Raw genomic sequence first — 6,978 nt, forward strand, 5'->3', positions numbered from 1 at the left:
TGTGTGTGTGTGTGTGTGTGTGTGTGTGTGTGTGTGTGTACGATGATTTAATGTTTGATAACATTTCATACAATACAGGGAGGGAGTTGTACACTCGTAGGGCCCCCATCTCTTCAACTTTTTCTCCAGTCATTATTCATAATATCATAAGTTATTCCATTCTTCCACCACCGTTATACTACACCTAGCTCCATGTTCTGGCCTCTAGTTACTTCATCTTTTTTGTCTTTCCAGGAACTGAACTTTTTTCATTCTTACACCTTTAGCGACGAGTTCCTTGCTTACTTTCTTGTTATGACATCAGTTTCTTCTGTCGTCGTATCTTTCGAGGAACTGCTAACTGTCCCCGACGTCAGACTGGTAGACAGACGTAAAGGTTGTGATCAAGTCACCCGTTTACCGTTTCTTTTTCCATGGTGGACAAACTTCAAGGCCTCTAACCTCACACAGGAGCACGGCTCTCTTGATTCTGGTATCATGTCTCTTGTCCTTCCTCATATAGACCTTCTCCATTGGTTCTTTTTGCTCCAGTAAGTCCTGTGACCAAACTTAAGAAGCATGATCTAGTTGTGGTCTGTAACAGGATGTGCACAGTTTGCTCAACATTTCTTCATTTAGGTACTTCTGTGTAGTTCTGATATTTGCAAGCAGACATTTGGTCTTCTTTACCATGCTTCTGAGGTTGTGTGTGTGTGTGTGTGTGTGTGTGTGTGTGTGTGTGTGTGTGTGTTTGTGTGTTTGTAATGCTCTATATACTTATATACACATTCCGTTGTTTTACCCAACCTCACACCTCCTTACCAACCTCACACTACCTCTCAGACTTCACACCTCGCCAACCTCACGTGAAAGCAACCTCATACCACCACTTCACCAACCTGATACCACACCAGCCTCATACATCACCGACCTCTCTCACACCTCACCGACCTTCCTCACACTTCAGAGTCCCTCGTAACCCATCGCCTGGCATGTCATGCGTGCCAGTAGACACATGGACCGCCCCCACTCCTCTCCACAACTCGCCTGAGAGCTGCCACTTAGACCACTTGCAACACTGGTTGACTTGCTGCGAGTGTTGGGCAAGTGGCAGCCAGACAGCTTCCGCTCGTGCCATGGGATATAGTGTGTGTGTGTGTGTGTGTGTGTGTGAGGAGGCGGGGTGGAGGGCTGGCTCAGTCTCCCACCGCCGTGATGAGGTCAGGTTTGGAGATTACGTCTCAGTAGCTCCTGGTAGATGGTGCTGTGGGGTGGGTTATCTTTACACGTTAGTCTTAGGAGTTATCTGTTGAGGTGACCTGTAGAAGTTCCTTGTCGGAGTTATCCTGTAGAACGTACTTGGAGAAGTGACTTGTAGAAGATACCTGTAGAAGTTTGCTGCTGAAGTTACTTGTGTTGAAGTTACCTGTTTAAGTTACCTGTAGAAGTTCTTCCAGGCGATACCTGTAGAAGGTACCTTTAGAAGACATTTAGAATTACCTTTAGGAGTTACCCTTGGGTAAGACCTTCAGAAACTACTGTAGAAATTACCTGTAGAAGTCTTCCTCAGAACCTTTAAAAAGTTGCCTTTAGGAATTATCTTTAGAACTTTTATATACAGTACGTGGAAGGTAATCAGATCATGGAAAATGTCTTGGAGTGAACACACGAACCAAAGTGTGCAGTTCGTAAATGATCTTTTTTTTCTTATCTAAGATGTAAGTTGTGTGGGAATATTTTATCAATTGCGTGTACAAAGTTCACTTACATTTAAGGGAGATAATAATTACTTATGAGTAATTCTAAGTAAGTTGAAACCAAATCAGAATGGACTTATTTTCAGCTGGGTTGACTTGTAGATGAGAGAGACGCCAGCCAACCCCTCAACCTCTAAGGTGTTTGTGAAATGACTGATGAATGACTCACTCATGAATGATGAATGACTCACTCATGAATATTATATTTACTCATAGCAAATGTTATCATGAGCACCTATTGTGATGTCTGCGTTGCCAGACTACGTTCCAGCTACCATTGTAGGGAAAGATGGAGGGACGAGTATGAACCACTCTGTATAAGCTGAAAACCGTAAGGGATTCAAGTGAGGGAATAAATGTCCATATAGTTGAAAGAAGCATCAGATCCTCTATGTCAAAAGAGAATTGTCATCTTGTCGTCAAACTTATTTATCTATATACTTTGGTGCTTCTGACGTCCTTTGCTTTGTAAACACAACAAGGAGGAGGAATGCAGTGTGCCTGCGCCTCTTCTACTGACTCGTCATCTTCCAACCACTTTACATATTCGTGTGACTCACACGTTCATAACATCATCTTTGAGTACTTTTGCTCGACACATTACTCATTGCCAAGTCTCACGTGTGTCTGTACTCCACGGATGATGAGTGATCTACTGCTCTGTAGCTGTCTGTGGCTAGATCCTGTTGCCTCCTGTAACCCCACTTCAGCCGATCCTATGATCCTGTGATACACTTTCTATCTTAATATTTTTCTCATCAGCTTCAGGTCCAGTCTTTGTATGTGTATGTATATGTATGTATATGTTGATATGTATGTGTATATATGCGTGTGTGGACGTTTATGTATGTGTATATATGTGTTTATGAGTGGTTGGGCCATTCTTCGTCTGTTTCCTGGCGCTACCTTGCTGACGCGGAAAACGGCGATTCAAATATGATATGATATGATATATATATATATATATATATATATATATATATATATATATATATATATATATATATATATATATATATATCAGCATCACACTCCATTTTCTTCGTTACCGGTCGTGTAAATTTAGACCTCTAAGGTGACTGGTAATCCAGAAATGCTGGAAAAAAAAAAGTTTATGATAGAATTTCTCTCCCGCTTCTCTCAATTTTGACCGTAAGGAACAAAATGTTCTCATTGAATACGATATCATTTTTGCCGTTCAGTAGATCATCCGTCGTGCTTCTGGACGACAATTTTGCTTCAGAGCAATTCCTCTTTAAAGAGACGTTCATCGACAGAAGAACCAGTTGATCATTGGACACCGTTTAACGATTAGAATACCTGTCTTGAAGATGAAGTACAGGTGGTGTGGGTCAGTCCACACCAACACTCGCCATTTGATGGAATGTCTCGCCCGGGCTGGAACCCCTGCTGCAACGTGATCCCCTCTGGAGTGCACAGAATGGAGGAATGTGTTTCGCGTGTGTCTCGCTGCAGCGTCCCAACCTGATGCTTTTTGTGTCAAGACTTATCAGACGCCTCTCTCTCTCTCTCTCTCTCTCTCTCTCTCTCTCTCTCTCTCTCTCTCTCTCTCTCTCTCTCTCTCTCTCTCTCTCTCTGGTGCTCTTTCAATTCGCTTAAAAGCCTTCATTTTTTCTTCCTCTCTCCTGGAATATTCCCATCGATGTCAGGCCATTGGAACTTCCTCAGACATTTTGGGCGCAATATTTACTTCTCTTTTAGACCTGTCCATTAGTTCAGATCTTCTTGTTTTCGTTATGGTAAATGATTTTGCATATTTCTCTTTGAATTCTACATATTTTTTTCATACTTTATCGTCGTTTCCTGAGTTTGGGAGGTAGTTAGCGCCAGGAACAGACGACGAAAGGCCGCATTCTCTCACTTCCATTCTCTAGCTGTCATGTGCAATGCATCGAAACCACAGCACCCTATCCACGTACAGGCCCCACAGACCTTACCGAGGTTTATCCCAGACGCTTCACATGCCCTGGCTCAGTCCATTGACAACACTTTGATCCCGGTATACCACAGCGTTCCAATTTACTCTGTCCCATGCATGCCTTTCACCCTCCTGCATGTTCAGGACTCGATCACCCAAATTCTTTTTCACTCGATCCTTCCATCTCCAATTTGTTCTCCCGTTCTCCTAGTTTCCTCCCCTTTTGCCACATATATCCTCTTTGTCAACGTTTCCTCATTCTCTCCATGTGTCCAAACCATTTCAGCACACCCTCTTCTGCTCTCTCAAGCACACTTTTTTTTTTATTACAACAAATCTCTCTCACCCTTTCATTACATACTTGATCAAACCACCTCACACCACAGATTGTCCTCAACATTTCATTTCCAACACATCCAGCCTTCTCTGCACAGCTTTATCTGTAGCTCATGCCTAGTATCCTTTAGAGTATTGTTGGGACTACTGTACGTTCAAACATACCCATGTCCACGCCCCTAGCCATCGGCTTATCTTTCCACACATTCTTCAGCGCTCCCAGAACCTTCGCTCCGTCGCCCATCCAATGACACTTCCGCTTCCATTGTTCCGTTCGCTATCATGTCCGCTCCCTGGTATCATATATATATGATATATATGATATATATATATATATATATATGAAAAATGTGTGGAAGTCGAGAACATTATCTCGGAAGGCAAAAATGGGTATGTTTGAAGGAATAGTGGTTCCAACAATGTTGTATGGTTGCGAGGCGTGGGCTATGGATAGAGTTGTGCTCAGGAGGATGGATGTGCTGGAAATGAGATGTTTGAGGACAATGTGTGGTGTGAGGTGGTTTGATCGAGTAAGTAACGTAAGGGTAAGAGAGATGTGTGGAAATAAAAAGAGCGTGGTTGAGAGAGCAGAAGAGGGTGTTTTGAAATGGTTTGGGCACATGGAGAGAATGAGTGAGGAAAGATTGACCAAGAGGATATATGTGTCGGAGGTGGAGGGAACGAGGAGAAGAGGGAGACCAAATTGGAGGTGGAAAGATGGAGTGAAAAAGATTTTGTGTGATCGGGGCCTGAACATGCAGGAGGGTGAAAGGAGGGCAAGGAATAGAGTGAATTGGAGCGATGTGGTATACAGGGGTTGACGTGCTGTCAGTGGATTGAATCAGGGCATGTGAAGCGTCTGGGGTAAACCATGGAAAGCTGTGTAGGTATGTATATTTGCGTGTGTGGACGTGTGTATGTACATGTGTATGGGGGGGGGGGGGGGGTTGGGCCATTTCTTTCGTCTGTTTCTTTGCGCTACCTCGCAAACGCGGGAGACAGCGACAAAGTATAAAAAAAAAAAAAAAATATATATATATATATATATATATATATATATATATATATATATATATATATTCTTTTTTCATACATATTCGCCATTTCCCGCGTTAGCGAGGTAGTGTTAGGAACAAAGGACTGAGCCTTAGAGGGGATATCCTCACTTGGCCCCCTTCTCGGTTCCTTCTTTTGAAAAAAGTAAAACGGGAGGGGAGGATTTCCAGCCCCCCCCCCCCCCCGCTCCCTTCCCTTTTAGTCGCCTTCTACGACACTCAGGGTATATGTACACTCAGGGTATACGTGGGAAGTACTCTCTCCCCAATACCCAGGGATATATATATATATATATATATATATATATATATATATATATATATATATATATATATATATATATATATATACTATTCGCCATTTCCCGCGTTAGCAAGGTAGCGTTAAGAACAGAGGACTGGACCTTTGAGGGAATATCCTCACCTGGCCCCCTTCTCTGTTCTTTCTTTTGGAAAATTAAAAAAAAACTGAGAGGGGAGGATTTCCAGGCCCCCCCCCCCCCCCCCCCCCCCCCCCCGCTCCCTTCCCTTTTAGTCGCCTTCTACGACACGCAGGGAATACGTGGGAAGTATTCTTTCTCCCCTATCCCCAGGGAATATATATATATATATATATATATATATATATATATATATATATATATATATATATATATATGTATTGGAGAGGATCACAGATGAGCGCGTGATCAAGTATTTTCCTGAGTCCACGGGGGAAATGAAACTTGATAAGTTCCCAGAGTGGGCATCCGTGTAATAATCACTGACTGTTATATTTCTCTCTTTTGTCTCCCCTGATGATGTGATTATTACACGAAAGTGCACTTGGTAACCTATCGTGTTTCATTTTCCTGTGGACGCAAAGAGAAAATAAGAAACTGTGAGTACTTTCGTTTATTACCTCCTCAGACAGAGTGGGAGAGATACAAGTGTTGACGTTATTATATGCGCATAGGTAGGTAACCACCCAGTCGCACCTTCATAAGTACACTCTTGCTTATAGTCACCCAAGGGCACCTATAAGAAGGACACACACACACACACACATTTCCATCCACCCAAAACGCATCTTTAAAAAGTAGAGACACATTTTCATCCATCGTCCGGACACACACTGATAACTGTTTCAGAGGTTGGCTAAAACAGGTCAGTCTCCTCCCCTCGTAAGGGAGGAACGACCCTCAGAGTGCACACAACCCTTGCCTCGTCGCTGGAGGTCGTGACTACCCCCTCACTCTCTGGCCACACTTGTCATCTCTTTGTCCTCTCGTTATCAGCCATCACCATTACTTTCTTCCTTGATCTTCTTTCTTATCTTCATATTTCTTTCTCAGTCTTTTATTTTTCCTTCTTTTCTTCATCTTCATTTTCGTTTTATCGCATACGTATTTTTCTACCTCACTCTTTAATGCTTATTGCCTCTCACAATTATCTTCATATCCTTACCACCACACTCACCACCTCCATCACCACCTCCTCCTCCTCCTCCTCCACACGCCGCTCCACTTCCACAGACCTTGGGAGGTCATGCAGAGGCTCTTCCATACTCTTAGGTCTGCAGACACACTATCGAGCCCAAAGCCTCAAGGTGGACTCCACGAGCATCCTGAAGGTGGACTCCGCGAGCATCCTGAAGGTGGACTCCACGAGCATCCTGAAGGTGGACTCCACGAGCATCCTGAAGGTGGACTCCCCGAGCATCCTGAAGGTGGACTCCGCGAGCATCCTGAAGGTGGACTCCGCGAGCATCCTGAAGGTGGAATCCACCAGCATCCTGAGGTGGACTCCACAAACATCCTGAAGGTGGAATCCACCAGCGTCCAGAAGGTGAAATCCGTGAAATCCATGGCAGATAAGGCCGTGGGGAGGCCGGGCACGCAGAGGAACAAAACGATAAATCGTCGAAAATCTG

The sequence above is a fragment of the Panulirus ornatus genome, chromosome 2, assembly GCF_036320965.1.
Source record: "Panulirus ornatus isolate Po-2019 chromosome 2, ASM3632096v1, whole genome shotgun sequence".
Lineage (NCBI taxonomy): Eukaryota > Metazoa > Arthropoda > Malacostraca > Decapoda > Palinuridae > Panulirus > Panulirus ornatus.